Here is a 26,014-nt window from a genome sequence, read left to right on the forward strand (position 1 = left end):
GGGGGGGGGGGGGGGTAGGGGGGGGCTCTTGTAAAAGAAAGTAGTTGAAATTTATTTATTTCTTTATTTAGTTTTTATTTATTTATTTATTTATTTACTTATTTATTTATTTATTTATTTATTTATTCAAATACTCTAGAGGCCCGACCGGGCATTCCATAAGGGGGAACAACAGTAAAAACAAAGCAACAAGAAATCGCGATAAGTAGAAAAATTTTTGCCTGGGAACACTATGTTGGAAAGCATCAAACACTCAAAATATAAAGAAACATGACAACAAACATTCACGTTTTGTTGGAAAGCAGTGCTTCATTAAGAAAAAAAAAGGAATGAAAGGATGAATGTTACAGGTCGAAGTATCGTTATAGGGAGGTCACAAACGCTTCGTAATCATTAGCAGCTGCAATGGTGCCAGGGAGTTGATTCCATTGAGGGATGGCAAGGCGGAGAGGCGAATGAAAGAAGAGATTAGTTCTAGCAAAGACGGGTTAGACTCTCCGTCGGTGATCAATGCGTGGGAATATCCGAGGAGCCGGCTTGATATAGTACAAAGCAAAGGAAGAATGACTATGATATAAATTGTAGAAAAATGACAGTATGCAAAGCATTCTCCGTTTTTCGAGAAGAGGTAAATTGAAGGAGTCTTTTTTATTTCAGCTACACTCGCTGATCACGAATAGTTTTTAGATATGAACCGTGCGGCTTTATCTTGCACAGACTCCAATTTCGTTACTAGGTATGCTTGATGGGGGTTCCAGATCAAAGAGGCGTAATCCAATTTCGAGCGCACTACTGTAGTGTATGCTAATAGCTTTCTGTCTAGATTAGCTAAACACCGGTTACGTCTGAGGAAGCCGAGTGTTTTGCAAACCTTGTTAATAACCGTATCGATGTGAATTTTCAATGAGAGGTCTGCTGCTGAATACACCCCTAGATATTTTAGGATGGGTGGCGGTTCCACGCGCACATTGTTCAAAGTGTAATGACAAGGTTCGGCGTTAGATGTTATGGTAAATCAATCAACTTTTGTTTTTGAGGTGTTAATTTCCATTTGTCATTGTGTGCTAAAATCATTACTCTGGTTAAGATCTGATTATAGGCGAGTAGAGTCGGAAGGATCACTAATCTGTCTGTATATCCCGAAATCATCTCCAAATAATCTGGCCGTAGAATTTAGGTTACTGTTTATGTCATTAATATAAACTCATATCAAGACCTTGCGGTACTGCAGATTTAACGAGGGGGAGGGATGATGAATGCTCATCAACAAAGTCTGATTGATACCGACTTGCCAGTAAGCTCCTGATGCAAGAAATAACGTTAGAATTTAAGTTCTGATTGTGAAGTTTTTTTTTTAATAGACGTATGGGTGGGACTTTATCAAATGCTTTGGCGAAATATACAAATACGGCGTCTATTTTAGGGTTAGCATGAACAGCGTGATGAAAGTCCGTGATAAATTAAAAGAGCTTTGTGTCGCAACATCGGCGGCGTAAGAAGCCGTGCTGATTGGGAAAAAAGAAGTTAGGTTTCACCAGATAGCCCATGATTGCAGATGAGGTAATGTGCTGTCGCCATTCGCAGGTGATCGCTAACGAAATGGGTCTGTAATCTGATGATTTAGAAGCGTCGGCAGATTGGAAAACGGGTATGACACGCGCAATTTTCCAGTCGTTTGGAACGCATCGCTTATCAATTGATTGCTGAAAAATAGCAGCTAAGATGGGCATGTTGCAGGTTTTGCTATTTTCAGTAATTTAGGACATATCTCACCGAGTCAGAGTGCAGAGCAGGGTGCGTAGACGCTCTATGGTGGAGGATACACGCACTGGCTTGACAGTTATGTCGCGCAGAGTTGAATGCAGCTTTAGAAATCGCGGGTAAGCAGGTAAAGGGCTCTCATCGGTGTACAACGAGCAAAAAATTTGGTTAAATTCCTCTGCTACATCAGGGGAGGTAAGGAGCTTGCCCTCTTTAGTTATTGACACTGAGGAGTTGGGACTGTAATTTGGATTAACAACTCGCCAAATTTCTTTAGGATTGTTCTTTAACAGAAGTGAAAGCTCTTTGTTATAAAACTTATCCTTCGCGGCTTCAATTTCAGTTTTGCACAGCTGCGCATGTGTGCAGTATTGATTCCAATCGCGTTCAGATACTGAAACTTTAAACTTAGCGTACAGCCTTCTCTTTTTATTCATACATCTTTTGAAGCTCTTTGTGAACCGTGTGCTTTCTGTAAATGTGGTGATGGTGACTTTCATATAGTTATAAATTAGCAAAGTTAGTTTGTCACGAATGAGAGACCAGTTTTCATTGGCATCCCAGAAACTGAAAGAATGAAAAACATCGACAGAGAATAACGATCCTTCATTGCGCAGCATATCAGTATTTACTCTGGCATAATCAAATATAGCTTTCTTTGCTTTTTCTGGTTTATTCGTGGCTGCTCTGAAATCGCACTAATAATAGCTAGATTATCCACTTGCGGTCCTTCTACTTTCATAATATAGTATGAACTGGCTTAGAGACGTTCTTTCTTCTGCCATAATTAAAAATTGCATGTAATAATCAGCACTAGAGGTGCATGCGCTACACGGAAGTCACCACATTACCCGCTGTCGCACCTTCGAAGCCCTCAATGCGCCCTTGAAAATATCGCAGAAAAGCCTGACACACCAAGTCACGCAGGCATGACGGAAGCGAACAGTCCCCGAAATCAAGGAGCATAGGGGATGCCATTTATTTTTTTTAATTTGTGGTTTTTATCAATGGGAGATTATTAAAAGGAGAAGAGAAAAGAACCACATGCTGCCGGTGGGGTCCGACCCCACGATCTCCGAATTTCACATCCGGTGCTCTACCCACTCAGCTACGGTGATGGCTGTCGAATCTTCTGCTTTGGGGCGTATTAATATATAGCATAAACGAGCTGTGACAGTCTTTACCAGCGCCACACTCGTCTATAGCGGCTAACGTAGTGCGTCCTCTATTACCGCGAGTGCCAAGCAGGAACGTGATTGAACGAACAGAGAGGGCGCAAGCTGTGCGAGAACCCTCTTACGCTACCTGTGGCATCAAGACTGCCAGAATCGAGGCCCTCGTTAGCTATTGAGCAGACAACGTAAAGGAAATGAGGGGCTCGTCATCACATACATAACGAAAGCCAACTGCCGCCGAAACCAAGGCGCATAGGGGATGTCTTTTTTAATTTGCTGTTTTCATCAATGGGAGATTAATAAAAACAGAAGAGAAAACAACCATGCGCTGGTGGAATCCGAACCCACGACCTCCAAATTTCGCGTCCGGCGCATTATCAACTGAGGTATGGCGACGGCCATAACGTCATAACGAGCCCCTCTTTTTCCTTTCCTCGTCTGCTCAATAGCTAACGAGGACAAGAAATGTGGCGGTCTTGATGCCATAGGAAGCATAAGATGGTTATCGCACGGCTTCCTCCCTCACCGTTCGTCTATGTTGCTATGTGGCACTCGAAGTAATACACAACGTACTACGTCCGCCGCTCTGGACGGGGGTGGCGCTGGTGTACACTCTCGAGGTTCGGCTGCACTACACATAAATACCGCCGAAACTAGAAGACCGCGCCGCTGCGGCAGGAACATAGAGTTGCATGGAGTAAATGTTGCCATTAAGATTCGTAGCAGACTAGCTGTCAGCTCCCGCTAGATTTAGTCCCAAAAAGACTAATAGCTGTGACAATCCAGGTCGTTTCCGAAAAGACCTAAACGTTTCGTCCAAAGGGATGAAAAATCGCTTGTAAAGTATGTGGTGTGTCTTCTCGAGTCGCATGAGAGCTTTCATTAGTTTCATTTGTTTCCCAGTTTCGCTTTCCTAGCTGGCAAAATATTCCGTCGAATCCTGTGCAATCCTGGACGACTGCCTATTGGCTAGGCCTCTTACACTACATGTATCATCGCTTACTTGAATATAAACATACAAAGAAACGGTGCTTAATTTATGTACTTAACGCTAGTACACTTGGCTAGCAGCGAGCTGCAAAGTGTCAGACGTCATCTCGGCAAGCTAAAATAAAATGCGTTCTTTTACGTTTTTATAGAAATAATTGTTATGCACGGACACAAGTAAGAGCACCTGCACTGCTCGGCGATCTAAGCGCTGGCATTGTTTGGAAAAGTCAATAATTATCGCATTGCTGCAATGTCCTTTAGCCTAGATTTATTCCCAAGACAGGTCTTTAATGTATCAACTCCAATCGTATCACTCCTGGCCCAACCATCAATGAGTAATTCGGGGAGTTCTTTCTCGCATGCTTTTCTTAGGCTCTCGAGGGTTGGTCCACTTGCTCTCAATCACGCCCTGAGTTCCATTATTTTGCTATTTGATGGATACAGCTCAGGGGCAGAATTTCATTACTTTTCGTTCACTGAAACCACTATCCCGCTTTTCCAACTGAGAAATTAATAGCGCCTTTTTTATTTACATGAACAGTAAAGGAGAGGTTGGTGCTGCATAGCGGGTCCGGCTTCTCCTTTTCACCGATTCCTAGCAACAACTTGGTCTGACGATGCACAATTCACATATAATGAAACAAACACAAACAGTACACAACATTAAAAACAAAGTACAAGCGTCAGTAAAGTAACAATAATGAGAGAATAAAAACACCTTGAACGTTAAGAGAACAGTACACAATATAGTTACATAAGAGATATGAATGAACAAGGACCGAAGAACAAAAAATAAGCTGATTTGCAGTGCACAGAGTAAAAGTAGGTAACAGGGCCATTAGGGCAATCTCACCAAAACAGAAAACAAAAATAAAAAGTTTGACAGCAGCCAACGCAGCAAAAGCAAAGAACGAAGATGTTGAACTTCGTTCACAGAGAGGTAAGAGCTCTAGCATAGACTTAAATTCTACAAAGCTACTACTTCACAAGGATACTGTCACATATATTAAGGAGCCTAAATTACATTTTAAAGGAAAATGGTGTGAAGAAGACGACGCGAATTAACCGAAGAATAAAGAAGAGGAAGAAGAAGCATTCGTTGAGGTGGAGAGAGATGATTGGTGGAGAAGCATACGGTGACGTGGAGAGAGATGATTGGTGGAGAAGAGAAGAAGACGACGGCAAGGCTTACGTGGGCTAACACCGAGGCTATAAAAGGGCGAGCGAGAGCGAGGCACAGGGGGAAACAGCAGAGAAGCGGAGGCTCCGGCGGCTCAGGGACACATCGGCTGGAAGAGAGCGAAGCCGGCTACTGCTCCGGTGAGCTCGCGTTCTACGACTCCGCGTCGTGGACTTCCTGCCGTGCCTTAGCCCGTTCCGAGGAGTCAACAGAGGACGCTACCACCTGCTACGGCCAGGGGTGTCTCCAGCGCTGTTGCAATCCATCCGGGTGGTGCTCCCAACGCCAACAATACCGGCATCATCTCCACGGGCGCTTGGACCTGGAGCTTTTACGACGCAGCCAGCGACGCCAGTCTGAGCACGTCGAACACAGCCAGCGACGCCAGCCCAAGCACGGCGAACGCCGCCTCGACGCCGCCTTCGGGATCCATACAACGCCGCAGCCACACCGAACCCACCGTGAGCATGAACGCCGACCACGAATAGTAGAACGCTAGTAGTAGACGCTGGTAGTAGTGTGCCCGGGTCGTGTGTATTTATACCCTTTGCGTGTTGTGTTAGTTTTGTTAGTTTTGTGTTCTTGTGTGTGTGTCGCGTAGGTTGTATTAAATGTGCGTTTGTGTGGGTACACCAGTCGCCTAGTCCATTCTTTCGGTCCGAGTGTTCTCCGGAGAGATCCGTGACAGATACCGCTGCCCTCAAAGAGTGTTATCAATGCCACAAGTGGTCGCTTTTGCAGTTCCCGTGACGGCCACGGGCCTAAAAGTTTTTGTACACATAAGGGTCTTTTATCAAGAGCGCTCAAGACTCTCTTCAATCGCGACCTGAGGTTGTCGTGCACTCGGTAATCAAATAATTGGTGAGCCACATCCTCGTTTTCTTGACCACACACGCAAGGTGGGCTGTCGGCACGGCCAATTCTCTGAAGAAAGTGCTTCATGAAGGCCGTTCCTAAACGCAAGTGGTGAAGAAGCGTTTCTAAACTTCTGCTGACAGATAATGAAATATTATACAGCAGCAATAGATCGATCAAATGCAAATCAGCACCTAAAACGTTTGGCTCAAACCACATATTTTCGTTCATTTCATTGCGCATGGTCTTCAAACAACGGCGCAATACGCCTCTCGATATATAACGGAACGCCAGAAGTGAGGGCACTGGAGTGTGCTTGCCTAGCCGCTGCATTCGCCTCAGTGCTTCTAGGAATAAAGCAATGTGCTGGTGTCCACTGGAAAACTATAATATGCTGCTTTTTTGTAGCCTTGGAAAATCCTTTAGGAACTTCGTATACGGTCTAGCTTTGAATGTTATGGAGCTAGCGCTGTCAAGAGATTTCAGAGCAGATTGGGAGTCGCTAAAGATTACCCACATACTCTGGTCTCGCATCGAGAAAATGAGCTGGAGAGCCAAACAAATAGCGTAAATCTCAGCAGTCGTTGATTACGTCTTTTGAGCCAACTTATATGCCCGTCGCTTATTCAGGTGCGGAATCAAAAATGTTGATGACACTGATGAATTTTGAAGACTGGAACCGTCAGTTTACACACGAATGTAAGCAGGGTACCGTATGTGTATCTGGTAAAGTGCTAACTGCTGAGCAGCGAATATCATCATGCCACGTTTAATAATTAACCCTTCGACAGACAACTGTATTGGAGGTGTAACTAATAGCCACGAGGGATTTTCTGTGCCACCTTTTCAAAATGCATTACTTGGAAGAAGCTGGCGGTGGTGTTGAAGCACCTGATTAATATGACTTCCATCCCGTTCATGAAGCGCGGAACCAAATTTGTGCCTTTCATGCTAGGTTATCAGGCGGAAAATGTGCCTGCAGGCCTCTGTTGTTCGTAACACTTCAAACGGAGACTGCCGTGCCTAAGCAATTACCAGAGCGCTGGAAGTCGCTTGAGGAACTCCCAAACACACACGGAGACCCCTTGCTAACAGTCTTTGCAGGCGCTCTTGAAGGTTCGCGACAGAGCATGTAGAATCGGTGAGGAGTACGCAATTTTTTTATACCTCCTTTTGTTTACGGACGTGAACATAATGTACAAGAAAAGAAAGAAACTGAAGTTAGAAATTTGTATGCTACAAAGCGATCATACGAGTATAGTGGAAAATAAGCAGGAGACATTGAAAAAGGAAAGGTTAAGGACGGCTTCGAAATGAAACTTTCAACTTTGTAACTCTTCGCTGAAGTCAATCCGCCGCGCCTTATTGCCTTTTTCGAACGTACACGAAATGTGTGAGCGTGTTCAGAGGATGCGCTCTTTCCTTTTCTTATTCTCAAATTCGCTTGAGTGACATATGCTTGTCGCTAAAGGGCCGTCCGACTGGCGCTGCAGGAGCTGAATCGAAGAGAGTTACCGCAGCTTGCAGCCCGCCTTCGCCTGCTGCAGTCATTACAATCAGCCCGCTAAAAAGGTCCTCCGGACGGCCTGACACGTGTCGAACGCTATGAAAAACTGCTGCCAACGGGGACGCGAGTCCCGAAATCACGTATTGAGCGCAGTGGGAATGCCGCAGGAAAAGCGGAGCGCGCGGAGCAATCGGCCGTGCGTTTATCGGCTCGAACGGACGCGGAGGGTGAGGAAGCGAAAGGGCGGGACGCAAGGTGCGATACGAACTCAAGAAGAGCAGAGGAAGCCAGCGGCAGTGTTGGGGGGGAGGTGGTGGCGAGGGAACCGGAAGTGGGCTCCCGGAATGCGTGCCGAAGGTTTCATATCCGCTTCCTCTGCCCTGCCCTTCTCCTGACCACCCCTCCTCCGTGTCGCGAAATCAAGCGAGCGTCGACAACCGAGGTCGGCTCCGTTCGACGAGAGGGGATAGATTAACGGACGCTGCGGCGCACAGGAAAGCTTGACTCTAGATTGCCTTCTGCGCCTTCCCCTTTTTTCCTTTTTTTTCTATTTTCTCCCTGCTGCCGAAGCGCTGCCGTTTTCTCGAGGGCCTCCGTGGTTTGTAGTGGTGATGGCGGTTGCCGCCGACGCCGGTGGCTGAGGTTTGTGGAAACCTCTCGTGGGAGCAATTGCCGTTTCCCCGACGAAAAAGCGAGGAACGGAACAGCCCAGCGGCACGCCACAGATAGAACTTAGCGACGACAGCGCTACACCACAATTGCAGGCAATGAAGGCTCGACGGTGCGCCGCCAAACCGATCGCACTCCAGGACCACGCCCCTCCATTATCAGTCGAAACGCTCCAAACAGGTCAACCTCCTTAGTTTTCCGTGCGAAACAGAAGTAGAAGGAAAAATGGTGGTGGTTTAGCTCTGGTTAAACCTGGATTTACGCGACAGCTACAGCTGTTCGAGTGGAACTTGCTCAGTTGAATTGCAAAGTCAGTCTTTTGCCGCTCCGTTTCTCTGGGCGTTCCTTCTTCATCTTCGTCCCACTTGGCAGGGCGCATGAGCACAGCGGTTGCAGCTCGGTTTCGCCGCCGCGCCGCACCACGCCGCCAACAGCAGCAGCTGCTCCGCACCACGTGGCTGGTCACGTGACCAACCACGTGATCAGCCACGGCGCCGCGCCGCCGGCAGCTGCTTCGCACCGCGTTGCCAACCACGTGACGGTGGCGGTGCGGCCACAGGTTGGCGGCGCCGCCACGCTGAAGGCTCGAAATGCTACCGTAATGTAGCTATCGCTACAAAACCAAGCTGGAATGACTGTCACGATGGCTTCATGGTTCTTAGCCCAAGCCGCTGTGGGATGTGGATTCGTCTGCCGTTCAAGAAGGCAGTTGAAGAGAACGGGCGTACCGCCGTAATCGCGCTCAACACGAACGCTCGAGCGCGTGTCTTCCACTGACATTAGCGCTGCCGGGCGTCGGCCGCTAGGCCTGAGCCAATACTAGGGTGGAAACGGGCCACGAGCTGTCTCCAGCCGCCACAAACACCGCCTGCAGCATGGTCTCGGACTCAGCGCCCAGCACTCATGGGCTGTAATATCAGTGCGGGACGCGCAGCCGAGTGGTACTGGCGACTGAGAGACGGCGGTCGCCGTTCCCGCTTGCACAGTCCCTTCGAATGCAAACGCATTAAAGTTGCAAAGACAAAGACATTGCGTCTCATCGCAATATCATCTTCACATAACGAGCCCGGGCCATGTGTTGATGGCGAGTTTGGAAGTTTAGCTTAGACGTTTTGTATCTACATTTACTCTTTTGCTTCGTGAGCTCGCGAAACATTAATAAAAGTTAGAGCTAGGACCTTTACAGCTACTCAGCAATACTTTAAACAGAATTAAACGATATCTGCGTGCTTCCTTGAACTGAGAGACCATAGACAGCTGAAAAAGGCTTTTAAAAACGTGCGCCCTAAAATACCGCTTGTGACTCATTTGTTAGGATTATCAAGCACGCTCTCGCCTTTCTCGCCTAAAGAAGAGGGCGTGCGCGAGCTATTTTTTTTCAGGCTAAGGAGTATCGCTTCGTGCATTAATCTCGTACATTGCTCGTCCTTTCTTCGCCGCTTTAACGCTTTGTACTTGAATGCACCCGACCTAAGTGATTCTTATATGAGCGCCACGGTGCTAAACTTTAGTGAGAAAGCTTTAACCGAAAAAGGCCCTTTACACAACGCATGAGTTCCATCTTAGAAGAGAAAAGCATCAACTCCTGCGCTGCTGAAAACTTTCCTATTAGTCCCCGGCTTAAAACCGGCCACGTGCTAAATTCAACTTCTTTCTGTAACCTTCTTTGTTCAACGCATTCTCTCGCACACTCCCCGGAAAAGTTTTTTCTTTTTGCCTCTTGAGATACGAATATGGAAGTAAGTTTTAAACTGTTGGACACTGTGGTGGTAGCTTTCTGCGGAAGAGTTTGGATTAAGAAATTTAAGTTCCTTTGATTCCGTTAAATACCTCTGCGCAAGTGCGCCTCTAGAGTGTTTGTTTCTCTCAGGGGAGGTTCTCAACCCCTCTTGCTCAAGATTCATCACCAGATTGAGTAATTGAGAATCCTTCAAAACTATGGCTGTAAGTACGAGTGGCACCTTTAGCTTGGCTCTGGCATTTTAGTCTCCAGAGCGGAAGTAAGATTTAGTCATAACAGAGTAGGACATACAATTAACATAAAACTCACATGACATATTTGGCTCGAGAAAGAACAAGGCGTTCAGAGTTCTGGAGCATATCTTTGGCAGTGTTGAAGCAACTATATTCAATGATGTTCCTGCAAAGATTAATGACGCTAAACGACCAACGAGGAGATTACAACATGTACCAGGATGTACTGCCCATGCGTTTCAAAGATTGTTTTTTTCAATTTTTCATAGCTTTAACATAATGCAGACACCCAACTTCTCTATGCCCTGTACACTTGACTTCGTGCACAACCACTCCTCGCTATGGCTTTCATAACGTCAGGGAGGCTGTTCCGCGATTGAGAAAGAGCGGCTAACCCGTCAAAAACTGGAGCCGCGAGCACCCTGTCGTTTCCGGTGGAACGCACAAAGAGCGTAGGGCAGCGGCGGCGTGAATTTATGAAGAAACCACGGCGTATGCAAATGCGAACATTCGTAAGTGCCGCCGGACAGGAACAAACACGCGAACGGTCATCGCTAACGCGCCACTGCTGTTCACGGCCATTGAAATGAGCGACGCACTCGTAAAGTTGGTTGCGCCTCATAAATGAACTTGGTGCGGAGAAACACCATTTGGAAGCCAAATGGCACGGAAAGAAAAGGAAATGCCTGTACGAAGCAACGCAACTTTGTCTTGAAGTCCTTGCCATTTCGAGAGCTCGTAAGGTATTGCATTGTAAGAAAATTGTTCCTTTCTCAAAATAACATTAGGCTGCCATATTGAAGGGTGGGAGCAATAAGGCACATAGCGTAATGCTGTCAATGTAGCTGAGCACCCCACGATAAATTGTCAGAATAACTTTTAAATATCATGAGACAGGATGCCCCGCTGAATGGCGATACGAAAAATGTTAAACAACAAGGCATGCAACTTATCTCAAAACATTACTAGCTATATTTTTTAGATTCGAGAGTCTATTCCGTCTAGCGATAATGTGCACTCGTTTAACATTCGTTTTGAATTTGATACTGGAAATAAAAAGTCAGGGTCATGCATTTCAATCCTAATTCCAATGGCGAATAACATGGTTTAATCGGCAACATCGTTAATGATGCCTTCATATAGCCGCGAAGCGAACAATGTTCATTGCACAAAGCCAATCTAGTTGCGAGAAATAAATTTTAAAGCTAGCCATCACCCTTTCAAAGCACAGTTATCTGCCAAAATATAAGGTGGTCTTCCTGGAAAGGGATGGAATGCGTCTTATCTAGCTGACGTTTAAAATGCTTTTAAGCCTCGTACCACAGGCTATCAGAATGAAAAATAAAGGTATACATGCTATGCGTCTGTTCGCGTCCCTACAACGGAAATAAAAAGGCGCTCTTTTTCGACCAAAGAATCGATAGCTCTCTGCCGACAAAAAAAAAAAAAAACAGGAAGGAAGCAATAGTCGCGTAACAACAGCAAAGCGTCAAGCGAAGATACAAGTCTCCGGGGCTCTGCGAGTGACAAAACACCGGGTTCAATAAACCTCCCCAACTCCGCGCAGTCAGCCTGCTCGATCTTTGTTTTAAAGAATTTTCTTTCCAGAGAAACAACGCCGACTGCTGGTACCCACCAAGAATTTGTAGTTCGCTTTTCCTCCTCCACCCATTTCTCATTTCCCCCTCTCTCCCCCCACGTCTTCGCGCGACGCAAAATAAAAAGCTAAAGCATAATTTCCAGCGTGCTTTTCTCGGCTTCCTCCGCGCCATCCAAACAGCAGTGGGCAGGAGGGAGAGGTGGCCGGTGCGTGCAGTTAAACGATTCAGAGACGGAAGGAAGGGCGCATGAAACAAAAAGAGCGAGTTAAGAGGATTCCAGAGAGCGGAGCCGGACATAACATTCACAAAGGCAAAAAAAAAACAAAAAGAAAAAGGAGAAGGTCCCACTCTCCGAACCGACGTGGCGGACATGATCGAAGAATTCTTGCGCGTCAGAGCCTCGCGCCTTCCAAGATCAAAGCGAGTGGGGAGCCACTGCCAACGATCGCACGGAGAAGCGAAAATTTTGCGCCCGGTTATTTTTTTATTCGCCTGCAGTGGAGTGCTTTTGCACCTCCTTTCCTTGCTTTGGTTTATTGGCTGGTCTTGTCAGTGCGGGGTTGTGTGACGTTCGCGCGTGATCCGTGCTATGTAAACAACCCTGAAATGGAGCGAGCGGTAGAAACAGCGAGGGCAGAGCTCATCTCCACTGCCTCATTTTGGAAAGCCTTGCGGTCCGAAGGAGACAAGCTTGCTTGTGTGTGTTACCGCGAACTTTTCCTTAGAGGATATTCTCGAACAATCCTTCTTTGAAAAAAAAAAAACAAGCTTAAGCTTTAGTTCCCTACGCGGCGACATTGTTGCTGAATTCTGGCCTTTCATGTAATGCTCAGAAGAAATTCGGCCCGTACACAACATAGATATAAGGTTAAATGTGGCTTGTGATAACAGAATTAATTTTTATTGTGCTCTGGTTTACAGACACGTAGCTGAATTTTAGTTGCCTACAGAAAAAGAAATAGTTGCCCCTTTGTGCTACAATGTTTGGTTCTATTGAAACTCTCTAACACCGAAGGATACTTTTTTTAGTGCAGTTGCATAAGTTGTTTAGCTTTTCCTAACGCAGTCTAAAATTAAGCAGCTGCTATATTTCAAAACTGTGAGAAATTTTCCACAAGCCCGAAAAAAAAGCGATACCGCTGGAGAACATCTCCTTTCGCTTGTCTTCAGTCCAGGAAATGTCACCCAGCCATCGCCAACGCACTCCTACTGTTCTTTTTGGCGTGCACTCTGACAGCATGCTCGTACTACTAAGGCGATCGGAATAGGTACCGCGCTGTCATCAGGAGAGCTTTCTGATTTCTTGGTTCAATACTGATCTGCACGGCCAATCCTGCATTTCTATTTTTTTGTGAGAATTTACCGGCTTCATTAGACAGCTTTCGGGCGTTTCTCGTCGATAGCCCCCCCCCCCCCCCCCCTCTCTCTCTCTCTCTCTCTCTCGGGAACACGTCCAAACAACCCGTGGCAAACATAAATCCGCCTGTCTCTTACTTTCTCTCGTACCGTATAAGCTGTGCATGTACTCAACCTCCTACAGCAGCTCTTTTTTTTCCCTGTTCCTCGCCCGCAGCTGATCGCACAAGGAGGCGACGCGAGGTCAACGTTCGGCCCGGAGTTCACTCGTGGCCACGGGTGCGCCGAGTTTAACCCGCCGAGCTCCGCTCCGTGAGCGACAGCGCGGCCGAGAGGCGAGCCGGGCGCTGGCGGTGTAACGCGATTCCCTCGGGGGACGACACCGCGCTCGCTTCGACCCAATGGGCAGTTGGCCTCCGGCTTCGACGTGTGATGCACGCGGGAGAGGGGCCTCTATTTGAGATGTGTCCGGCCAGTGCGCTCTGCACCTCTGAGCTCCAACCGACGGGTTTCGGCAGAGGTATACTCGTGCGCTGGGCACATGGCCTGGCTAAGCGCCTGTACGCGAGGCGAATTAAAGAGTAAAAAAAAACGAAATCAACAAGAAGGATAGAAAATAAACAAGGAATGAGTTCAAGTTAGACGAAAAAAAAAGGAGCTTTCTAAAGTTATCGATTTTTTTAATTTGCAATTTTGAAAGCTTGCAGTCTATAAAAGCTAGGCGTTGGTTCCAGCTTCATCGACATTCTTGGTGACGGGCATAGCAAGAAAGAAATGAGAGGAGGTCACCGAGAAGATATTTCGGTTGGCAACCATGCACTGGAAACAAAAAAAAAATACAGGATGCACATCGCATAACAGCAGCCACCAAGCAAGGCAGGTAGAGGACATTGACTTGCAGCTAAAGTTTGTTGAAAAATCCTTAGAATAAATGTATCACATAAAGCCAAGGTCCACTAAAAAAAAAAGCCAGTTTATTTTTCCATAGTGAAAAGGATGGGGTGTGAATGGGACAGGAGCTGGCTTTTTCCGCGTACATCTGAGTGATGCGTGACATAAAAACATTCAAAATTTCTCACACCCGCTGCTACATTATCGCTATTTTTCTAAATTTAAGTGGTTATTCTCCCGTTTCTCTAATAAGCGCTTCGTTTTAGGTCATCGCTTGTGTCTTGTCTACATACATTCAGGCGTCCCCTTTGTCTTAGTCGTGTGCTATGGCTCCTACCATAAATTCTGAGCCTCCATTCTGGACTAGGTTTGGAAATTACGTCGCGATAGAAAAACCTAGAAACGAAAAAGACAGGAAACGCACAAATGCTAATTGCTACGTGCACGTTTGCACGCTGACGAGATAGAAGAGACGGCAAGTGTCACTGCGCGGGTTTTCAAGTGTCAGTAATAGAGAGAAAACATGCAGGAAGGAAGTTTGTATGATGTGAAGTGGAGCGCTTGTAAGACCATGACAAATCAATTTTATCAGGCAGAAAACATATTTTTCTAAAGATATGATTTACCTGCACCTATGTAAATACGAAGCGTTATTTGTGAACAACCATCGCTGGCACGCACGAGTAACAGACACATCTCAGGCCCGAGGAGTTTTGTTCATGAATGTCCCAATAAGAGGGAAGCCTTCTTACGGATTACGCGTACAAAACATGGTGCTTTGGCATGCACAAGAAGGGGAGGGAAGTAATATAATGACTGAATTCGAATTTCTTTTCCTTTCGATTCTTTTCACAGTTTGTTGTTGCCCCATTTGTTTGCTGTCACTGGAATCATGGACTCAGACTGATGCATGGTAAGAACAAAATAGAATCCTACGAAACTGTTGCATCATAGAGGCTTTACATTCATTACGTGCCTTCCATCCACGGCTGGAGAATAAACAGAGAGCGCAAGGCGCGGTTGCTCCGAGAAGGTCCCACGCTTGGAAGGCAACCTAATTGTTTTCGCTTTCCAACTCTACACGCAATTATAAATCAGTATTTGTACCCAAAGGCGAGCGTAGAATTTATGACCACAAAAAGGAAATAAACAAACAAACAAACAAACAAACAAACAGAGGCAACTTTAGCAGCAAAACTCATGCGGCAGTGACTTGAAAATTTTTCTATATTGTTTTCTGTTCAAGCAGCAAGAGATTCGTTGGGTCTTGCTCACGTCTATATTCACGCGTTTCACAAATTTTCTGTGTTGATGTTATTGATTTTAAACCAATCAACGATAACATATCAACAGCACAGTAGACAGCGATTTCATTCTTTTATCGAGGTTATTCCTTATACAACGTTGAGAAGCGAAAGAATGACTCGCACAATGTTGCGACCTTCGAGAAACAGGCGCGAGTTTAACCAGAAATTTTGAAACAAGTGCGATTCTACCTACACTGCGGCCAGAAACAGTCCATTGTAACGTCTCTACATTGAATCAATTGAGGCGCCCCCTTTTGGTCGTGGAAGTTGCAATTTGATGGGAAAAAGCTGGATGGTTTAGGTTAATCATGTACGCCAAAGCCATCAATCTTTCATTCCCCTTGCAAAGAATTGAAACATTCGTGCTCACATTAAGATACGGTTATCAAGCATGCGCGATACTTGGTTATGAGTAGCTTGTATCTTAGTGAATGAAGAACGCACTGGTACCATAAGACGCTGTGTTTGTAGCTGGAGAGAAGGAGAGAATATTCTGTAAGGTTAAGAGCGCGCAGCAAAGTGCGTTTCGTAAAGACTGCTAAACTTTTTTACTCTTGAGCTTCTAGAAAATAACAACAATTTGTGTTTATTGTTCCTTCCAGCGAGCGCTCTAACACATATAGTGTGGCCACGAACACACGGTTTATTACTTCGCCTCATTTACACCATGACATCATCCGCAATCAGTTTTCGTCCGGGTCAACTGGCAACAAAATCAGCTGTTTTAAGAGGCATTAGAGCAAACGAAATTTACCAGTTGCTGCATTTCCTTCTGCTGTGTTTTTCTTTCTGCATGAACACAGATTTGTTTAGCGGTGTAGCGTGGCTGAATTCGAACAACGTCGATAAAAAAGTTTGCACCGTCTAAACAGAGTACTGCAAAGCATTGCAATTTTGAGTAGATCGGCTAAACCCGGGGTATATTGCTTGGCTTCCAATTAAACGCTCCACGCAGGCGGCTGAGCCGAACGTTTAAGAAGAAAATAAAGTTGGAAACGCAATGAGCGTAATGTAGTTGAAGAAAGTAAAGGAAGGCAGTTGGGAGGGAGTGAATTACTGGCACATTAGGCCGCGCCGCCGCGGGGAGAGCATAACGGGCAGTGAGTGGTGACTGTGTCAACATTAGCGCCGCCCTCATACTGGGCAAACATTCCGCTCTGCGACGTGAGAGAAGCAAGAGCTCCCCCGACGAGGCGCCAAACTAAACCTACGGCCGGCCACCGCTGAATTTGTGCTCGCGCTTTCTTTCTTCCTCTTCTTCGTCTCTCTCTCTCTCTCTTTCTAGCGCTCTCAGCTCCCCGCCGAGGCTATTATACGAAGCTCTGTCCGTCGCGACCCGGCCGAAAGCGCTCGTACGGGGACGAAAAACGTTTGCGCAGAAAGCTGTTTTTGCTAAACGTGCGCGCGATGGCGATGGCGCAAAACGCTGAAGGGAGAGGGGAAAACATTAGGATTATCTGAGAACTGCAAGAGGAAAAAAAAGTTTAGAGCGGGAGAAAATTGATTTTCCAGAGGTATGCACTACTGAAAAATATGTTTAGGTTAGATTTGGTCAGCACTCGTGTCATGAGCGACGCTGTAGCGCAGGGCTCCGGATAATTTGGACCACGTGGCTTTCTGTTTTTTTTCTTACTGTGCACTGATATCGCACAGTACAATGGCCTCCAGACACAGACAAGCAGCGTTATTCTGTGCATGCGACTACAGCGCACGAAAATTTTAGCTGGTAGAGAATGTTGGTGCGCTAAGGGAGATTGGAACGCACAAATAAGACCGTGCACATTTACACGTCGCGGTTCCAACATCAATTTACTGGCATTATAGAGGCCAACAGCGTAACGCTGATAAGCTGTCAAACCAAGAAAACCTGGAGCCTGTTCAATTGAAATCAGGATGGTTTTTACGGCTAACTGCCTGACTGCCTAGGCGCCAGTGTAAAATGCGCAGCTAATAAGAGCACTTTGTTTTTCATTTTTTAATAAAAAAATAACTTTCAAAAGCTGTACGCATTGACCAAACAGTATACAGTCACGTAATAGCTGTTATCACCTGCGATAACTCACGAATACGTACACCAGGGCTCATGACGAAAAATAATGAACTACATAAAAATCTCAGGCTACTTAGTGATTCTGAGCAGAACTCGTACATTTCCGGGCTGGCTAATGCCTGCATGATTCTCACGATACCAGTATTGGAGTAGTTCTGGTTTCACAGAACAGAACTTTTCTTAATGACACTGATCTTCGTCTCTTTCGCTGCCAAAATTTATGAAATCACTGTCTAAGGTCACTGTTCGTATATATACGAAAAAAAGTAAAGGAGCATATCTGCACACGGGCGAGTGCGGATATGTTCCTTCACTTAATTTTAGTATCCACACGAACAGCGTCCTTAGACAGTGATATCTTAATTTTTGGCAACCAAAGAAACGAAGATCACTGTCACTACTCAGTGCACGTTAGAGATCCCCAGGTGGTCGAAATTATTCCGGAGCACTCCACTGCGGCATCTCTTTCTCTCTTTCTTCTTTCAGTCCCACCACCCTCTAATGGCGCGGTTCGGTTGTCCACTGATGTGCGAGAAAATTACTGCGGCATTTCTTTTCGTCAAAAACCTAAATTTATGGTACATATCCGTACATATTACATTTTCTTTTTTCTCCTAGCTGGCAATTATATTACGCCAGCCCATTGTCATTCTCATTTGTGCCAACTAGTCAAATCCCTTCAGTCCCGATGATCAAGAGGACGTGCCGCCGGTTACACGCCCGCCATGGAGCAACATGCAAAAGCGAGGAGGTTTCGTTTTCACGTTCCCAGTACCAAACCCACAAATTCCTTTACCCGCGTACGAGCGTGGACAGGCAGCAGTGAAGAGTCCTCTTCCTCGTTCCTGGAACCCCTTTCCCCCTCGCATTTTAGATAGATGCGCCTGGTGTAGACACGAATGCTTTGAGAACGACATCACTTCTCTAACTAACCTCGTCAGGAGCTGTCATGCAAAAAGCGTTCCTCGAGAATTGACCAGGTTATAATAATAATAATGATAATAATAATTGGTTTTTTGGGGAAAGGAAATGACGCAGTATCTGTCTCATATATCGTTGGACATCTGAACCGCGCCGTAAGGGAAGGGATAAGGGAGGGAGTGAAAGAAGAAAGGAAGAAGGAGGTGCCGTAGTGGAGGGCTCCGGAATAATTCCGACCACCTGGGGATCTTTAACGTGCACTGACATCGCACAGCACACAAGCGCCTTAGCGTTTTTCCTCCATAAAAACGCAGCCGCCGCGGTCGGGTTCGAACCCGGGAACTCCGGATCAGTAGTCGAGCGCCCTAACCACTGAGCCACCGCGGCGGGTAACGAAAGAACGCGGAACGTTGAAATCTTGACGCGATCTTTCACAGTCGCATTCGTGCAGTCTACCTCGTTCATTTTCTCCGCGCCGTTTCTGACAAGCTTTCGGGCGAGTTAAGGCCCGCTAACGTTCCTTTGAAGTCAGGGAAATAAAGGAAGCGATTCCATAAACAGCCATGAAACAGAACGCAGCAGAAAGGAGCCCCTTCGGAAGCCTCTCGTGAAATTCCGCCATCAATCGCTCTCCGCCTTCGCCGTGCTGGCTGCGGCGTTCGTTCGCCCGGCTGCCGCCGTCGGCAGGGAAGCCGCGCGTGCCGGCGGCCACGCGCTGCTAGCCCAGGAATGAGCTCGCCGGTCGCCACATCCACCGCCGCCACCATCGCGCGCCGCAGCCGTGGCCGCACGGCCCGCTTCTCCCCGCATGTTTGCCCAAGGGCGGATGCCTCGGTGGGGATGGTAAGCAAAAGCTTGAACCGCAAGAAGAAAAAAAAAACTGTGTTGAAGGTGTTTCTGAGGACCACGTGCAACTACGAGGAGTTAAGCCCAACATTCCACGATTGTTTTCCTTTTTTTTTCTTGCTCGCTAGGCAAATTCGCGGCTTTCACGACGCCGACGCCGTGCTGTTCCGCCGCCGCCAACTGGTCCAAGAAAGATCGGAGTCCGGAGAATCGCGTCATGTGCTCCGCTGCCAGACTGGCTCGCTTGCACATCCAGATATTTCTGTGAGAGTTTTTCTGTGAAAGTACACCATAGGGCCGCTGTTAAATGGATGTTTTCAACGCTAACGAAACAGAAGAACCACTAAAAGCCATTGCTATCGGCCACAAGTCTACTTCAGAATTCTAGAAGTTAGCGCATTTGATAACCTTCTCGGTATCTCTTTAAGCCCCGCCTTAAGGGGATGACGCGATAGAGTTACGGGACAATGTGCTTACCTGCCGAACTGATCATTCTCGACTCTACATTCAGATTCCTAGGAGTCCCCACTGAACTACTTTCACGGTGGTGCCGCGGTTAAGCAATCCGTCGCTGCTCTGCGATGGCAGGTGCTGAAATCGGTGAGGCTTGTGAGATCTAGGCTTCTCTTCCCGAGGTCGCTTCTCAGGGTATTTTTAGCTCACAACGCTAACGCCGGCTACGGCGCCGGATTTCCAGCAGAAGGGGACCTTAACACTATCGTGTTAAAAGTGGCATTCGATGGGTATTGCTCACCTCTTGTGATAAATGTGAAAAAATGTAACGTTTAAGGCTGGGTTCATGGGCATGAAGAAGCAGACGTTAGGAACAACCTCTAAGATAGAGCAAGGGTACCGCACTCGTGTCGTTGAAAATGTTTGTACTAACTCATGTTTATTATTGATTTGTCCATTAATTTATTTTCTGTAATTTTGTTTTATCAGCTCTGAGCACTGCTGGTCGAGAATAAAGGCATTCATTCTTAGCAGTCACCGAAAATCTTACCCTTTACGGAATGCGTGGGAGCGTGTACGAGGGTATCTGTAGGCACTATTTTGAAAACCCTTTCTTCGGATATGGTTTCTCGTACATCCTATAATAAACTGGAACACATCTCCTTGGAGGGGTGCATCACAGCTTTCGTTCTTTTGACCTCCTGTCCCGCTCCATGCATACTTAGACACTAGCTACTGTTCTCAGTCACGCCTAAAAAGGAGCCGAACCGGCTCCGAAACTTTGGGTTTCAAATGAAAGGTTTTGGTTGGAGATGTGTTACAGTTCGTTATAAGTCTTCAAACCCAACCAGACAAGCAGATCAGTCGAAATGCTTAGTTTTCACTCGTAGATTCCAGCACAGTTCGTAGATGGTGCCAGCCTCACTCGTCGAATCGGTCTCGGCCAGCTGTTTAGAGCAGCATTCCTAGAGACGCGTTCCGCAGCTTTCTCGCGCATGGTGCTGCCGTGGCTGAGCAGTGGAGCGCTTCTCTGCTCGGGCGTACAACACAGTGAAATAAAAATTTAAAAAGGCGGGCATGGTGGCCACTGCCACCAACACCCCATTTCAAAGGGGAAGTTCATATTTTCCGTCCATTCAACCGTCAAGAGGCACATTGCATTCCTGGTTTCCAAGACGATTGTCGGCTCTGGAGTCATCCGAACCCAGCCACCAAATGCAGCGTTTCGGCCTCAGAATTCATACGTGGTTAATGTACACAAATCTGATTACAGAAATACAAGTGGGATTTCATTCACCGAAATAAAAGTTACTAAGAACAATGCTTATGGGCTTTTTATCAAATGTTTCTGAAATCACTTTGCTAGTGTTATTTTTATTTCAAGTGAAGTGGCAGTTCTCATGCAATTTCTCTTGTCATTGTATCACAGCCATGAAATTTTTCCGCGGCCCGTGCGCACGTTTGCGCGCGTGCGTGTTCGATTCTTCCAACGCTGTCTATTGCCCGGTGCTCAGTAGGTAGGGCTGGTCAATCCACGAACCACATCTTACTTGCACACTTGTAAACCACTTGTTAAACACAATAAACTTCAAAGTTCGAGTACTACTACGGCACGCCATTCGTAGCTCAGCGATGACGGTGGAATGCCGAAAGAGTGCGGCAAGCTGGCTGCTCGCTCCTTCTCATGGAATGGGCTCCTCGCTGAGCGCAAGAGGTTTTTTTTTTATTCTGTAGAAAACATGCGGGCTCATCATAACAGCGTGGCCTCCTCCAGTGCATTCTCGAAATCCGTAGTGCAGCTCCACGCTGAGGCACTTTTTTCGCTCCGTCGGTCCCCGCTCCTTCCTTCGCTGTTTTCCCTGCGCCGGCTTTTATTTTTGTTTGTTTTTGAGCACCCCACCCAAACATGTGTGCCCCCTCTCAGAATTAGTGGTAGACATCTGACGCCGGTGCCCATTAGTAAAGGCATGCTTCTCTTAGCTGTTTCGCGACGCGAACGCTCTGAGGCTCTTCGGTTTTGTGTTAATACGGCCAATGCGCGTGCCCGGATGTGTGGGCCATGCAAGTACGGCTTAAAAAATAATAAAGAGGCGCGCACAACAACGAGGACTACACGCTTGGAGTGTGCAGTACGGTAAAAAAGAAATTGTGCTGGAACTAGTGCAGCAACACGGGGTATAGGGAGACAATTAAGCAGACAGAAACGCACAAAAGTAAAACTGATAACTGCAATTTCAAGATATGTGTAATTCCTTCCAGAAAATACTCGAACGAGACTCGGGAGAAATCTCGCGCCTCTCTACAGTGCGCCTGAGTAGTTGCGCTGGTGAACGGAGAATTTTTGTTAGGGTGTGTACGTGTTACGTAGTAATAAATGCGAGTATTTTCAAGAACGGAGAAGTTTAGTATTTTCCACCACCTGGATGGCTTGCAATAGAAATGAACGAATTTAAAGCAGGCGACAACTCGACTTAACTTATGGAAGGAGATAGACCAACTAAAAGGCTGTAATAATCTACCCTTGTGGACAGGTTGACGTCCCTATTATATCAAGTTTCCTACTACCCATATTGCTCAAGACATGTTTGTTGAAACCAGCACTATATGGTTAACATCTAACAGCTAACATTTAGTCAAAGTCACATCTTTTTTTGACTGCCGCTGCACTGAACACCAATGCAGCGCTGGAGCGTAACGCATACTTCTAAACAGTCCACTCGATGCAGAAGACAGGAATAAAGAGTGATAAGACAGCAGAATAATAAAAAGAACTCGTGTGTCCACGTGCCCTCAGTCAGAACATGAAAATAAAAAACAGCGAATGGAGCCCGACATTTAAAACGGAACGCGCCGAAGGAAGGGGCCGAAGTCGTTCGGATCCTCGCTGTATCGCGAAGAGGACACTCGACCCGCGTTGACACACCAATTTAGCCTGCGCCGGCGACCAAGTATACACACGGAGACGCAGGAACACGTTGCGAACGAGATAAGCGTCGGCGGGGCCGCCCGAAAAAACCGGCGGCGCACGTCAGTTCGCGACACGAGAGAGCGAAGGGGGGACGTCCAGCGAGCGCCGAAGGGGTGCGAAACGCGAGACGGCGGAATGCAATTGGGCCGCGGTCTGGGCTCGCCCGAGAAGCGGCCTTTACCGTAGCGTTTCCGCGAGCCCGCGCGGGCCCAGAAAGCTCGGCGCGACGTCGGCGATATCGATCGAGGAGGAACCGGCAGATGGACGGAGAGAGCGCGCGGAATAAGCAGCGTGCACCCATTTCTCCCCCAAAGAAACGCACGCACCGGTGGTGGCCATCGCGCTGAGGACCATCTTTCTTGGAGGAGTGCTCCTTCGGCGACCGGTGCCCGCAGAATGCGATGCAAAAGAAACGCGAGTGGCCGACGGCGACCAGAATAACGCGCTCGCGTCTTGTGTCGTCCTCGAGACCCTGGATGCGTGCGGGAGCGTGGGTGCTCCGTGCAGCGAACAAAGTGACAGCTGCCCAGTTTCACGGCCAACGCTTGAACGCGAGTGCGGCCACATAAACGGACGAGCCACGCAGGCACACTTGGCTGCCGCTGTATGATTTGCGCTTTCTCAGTTAAACCAGACATTGATCGGAAACTTTGCCGCGTTCTGCTCGTACAGCCTCTGGGTGGTTAATGTCATGGGCAGATTTTTACTGCGTAAGTTCAGTGCAGAAGAGACAACATTACGTGGATTCCCTGGTGTGGAACAAAATCATTTCCGAGTTTCCTTCTCGAACCGGATGTTTAGCACGCGGCCTCGCACCAGAAACTGAGTACTAAAGTTGGCAAGGCCAGACATCACTGCATTGAACGGGTAATTTTACTACAGATAAAGGGCATCAATTTTACCGAGCCAGCATGGATAGGATGTTTTTGGTTTAGAACATGCTGAAGCGAGCCAAATGATGACTCAAAACGAGCGTGACAAAAAGAAGACAAACGAATGAAACCCATGCAAACTACTAGCAACCTACGAAAGCAAATGACTATGACATTTTCCTAGAATGAACTGGGTACTAGCACATAGGCGTTATACTTGATTTCTTGGCTGTTTCAGGATAGACAGCATACAATAGACAACGCTTGCGACGGTCTTTCTATGGCAGCAACCGTGCACCGGTATTGCGTGTTCATCGGAGTCATCTGTCCATGGGTCGAATCAGGCCCACTCCAGAGGAAAGGTCGCATCCAGCACTTCAACTGTATGCACCCGCTGCGCCAACAGTGGTTTTTTTCTTCATCAAACCCCTTCTCCTGATTATCAGCTCCCATAGAGGCAAGAGCGGCGGCAAAAGCCAATGGACTCCTGGAATGAGGGCCCACCCAAGCATTCTATTCAATAAACGCTAATCTCTCCCTCTCCCATAGAGGATCTCCTTTGTTGTTTTTGCTGTAAAAAAACTACGGAGATACGAATTTTAAATAAATAAGCGCAAATAAACCGCCAATAAACTCCGCCTCAAACTGTTAACACATCACATGTGCTGTAAACGTCCATCTCATTTTCTGAACATTGGCTAAAATGTCTCGAGCTTGCGCCTCATCTGAACTGTACGCAAGTTCTCGCTCTCGTTAACATTACGCCTATCACTTATCCCTGCATCGTTCGTCGTGTAACACACACTCTCTACTCCAGCCTGTCTATTAGCCTTAAGGGACAGGTATAGCAAGTGAGTTCACTCAGCGCACACCAAACATATGCACCGTGCTTTCCAGAAATGCTGGCGGTTGAGAATGAACCGGAGTACAAACATGAGCTCTGCCTCAATCGCTCTTCCCTCCACTGCTGTCTTATGGCACAGTGGCTGTCGCTTCCGATCAGAGCCGCCGCCTAAGCCGCGTCCGGTTTCCATCGTGACAGGCATCGTGCGAGCCCACAGCAATTACGCGAACGCACTTCCTAGACGGGAAGTGAGTGATGAGGACATACAAGGGTTACCGATAAAATTGTCTTATCCACATACACAACAACAGTTGAGATGAAACGCTGCAAGTACAAACGCATCTCAAATGGTTAGTATTTATAAGCGCCTTGCGGAAGAGTTGCGCCATAATGATAAATCTAACAGAAGTAAAGAGAGCAACTAGTGCTAAATATGCAGCTATTGTGCAATATACAAAAAGGTGATGTTACGAAAAACTGAAGAAGTAATCGCTTTCCGACAAAGCTCGCTGTATACATACTAAACTTCCTATATTGGGCTTTCTGGTACCTCTGTAGCCAAGTTTCGAGGTTCATTTTGCATGCCAGAAGTTTCGCTCATTATATTAGATTTCCAGTTTTCTATCCACAGGTCAGAAATAATCTTTTACTGAGATTTTTTCACTCTCCTAAGATTCTTCCCCTGTAAAACAGGGTATAATCATATCCGTGTCTCCATGGAAGCCATGCCTCCGGAAGGTATTAGCATTGTTTCGGTAGTTCTACAAAGAAATGGCAACGGATACGGCCCCCCAAAAATAGTAGGTAATTTGGAAGCGTCGTGAACAACAAATACTGAGCGCACTTCTATATTTTTTTTAGAAGATGTGACCTCAGTGCCTTCATGGGTGACAGGCTACATCGAAAGAATTGCTTCCTTGACATTAGTGCCGTGCGTTCGCACCCCAGCGGCGAGCTCAAAGCCGACCTAACAGACCTCAAGTAACCTGAAACTTCGGCATTATATTCTTCAGCTTAAGCTTCAACCAGGAGCACATGGGCCTAATTAAGGCACGTGAAAAAATACCTTTACACATTCAGGCCATTCAGAGTGCTACAGAGCTACTTGCATGAGCCCCAGAATTTTGCGACCGCGCGGAAGTCCCCCTAAACGAGTGGGCCCGAAAGGTAAGGCCCAGGCGCAAGGGAATGCTCTTTCGAAGCGGTGCCGCATCGTGCGGGCTCTAACGAGCGGCGGCAGGGGTCCGGCGTTGCGCGCGCCTCTCGGACAGCGGCGCCGTCTCCCTCACCTGTTATCCGAGACGTCGTCGGTGCGGCAGGCAGGAATCAGGGCGTGCCGACGAAGCCTTCCCGCGTCAACGCACGTCGTGGCGCGGCTGGACATCGTCGCCGACCGCCGTCGGAGGCCGCAGCGCAGAGGAACCGCGAGGCCGTAGTGCCACAAATCCACGGTGCCCCCGCTGCCGCCGCAAGGTAGCCATGGCCAGCAGTGTACCTCCCTCCTTCCCTCACGCGAGCCAACGGCGGCCGCTCGTAGCCGCGCGCCTCCAGAGACCGTCGGTGCTGCTCCCGCGGGCAGCGCTGCTGGGCGGAAAAAGCTGCTTCGGCGGGCGCCGGCAGAGAGTGAGGGTGATGGACAGAAGAGGCGAGGTGGAAAAGAAACGAGCTCCAGAGAGAAAGCAAAACCTAAAGATAAAAAGAGAGAAACCGGCGCGGAAGAGGACGTGACGTCACGCACTCTGTACGCATGCGCAATTGTGCGTGGAAGCAAGAAACTGCTGCAGCCCGGGAAAG

The 26,014-nt window shown here is 47.4% G+C and overlaps 1 protein-coding gene across 2 annotated transcripts in view; it reads right to left on the reverse strand.

The window, feature by feature from the left end:
- LOC144094103 (cell adhesion molecule Dscam1-like) overlaps positions 1–25,803 on the reverse strand; it is a 519,023-nt gene extending 493,220 nt beyond the window's left edge. For both annotated transcript variants that reach the window (XM_077628014.1, XM_077628013.1), the window contains exon 1: positions 25,510–25,803. The gene's annotated coding sequence lies outside the window, so the exon portion shown is untranslated. The remainder of the gene's footprint in view (positions 1–25,509) is intronic.
- Positions 25,804–26,014: the final 211 nt, after the last annotated feature.

The sequence above is a fragment of the Amblyomma americanum genome, chromosome 6 (assembly GCF_052857255.1).
Source record: "Amblyomma americanum isolate KBUSLIRL-KWMA chromosome 6, ASM5285725v1, whole genome shotgun sequence".
Lineage (NCBI taxonomy): Eukaryota > Metazoa > Arthropoda > Arachnida > Ixodida > Ixodidae > Amblyomma > Amblyomma americanum.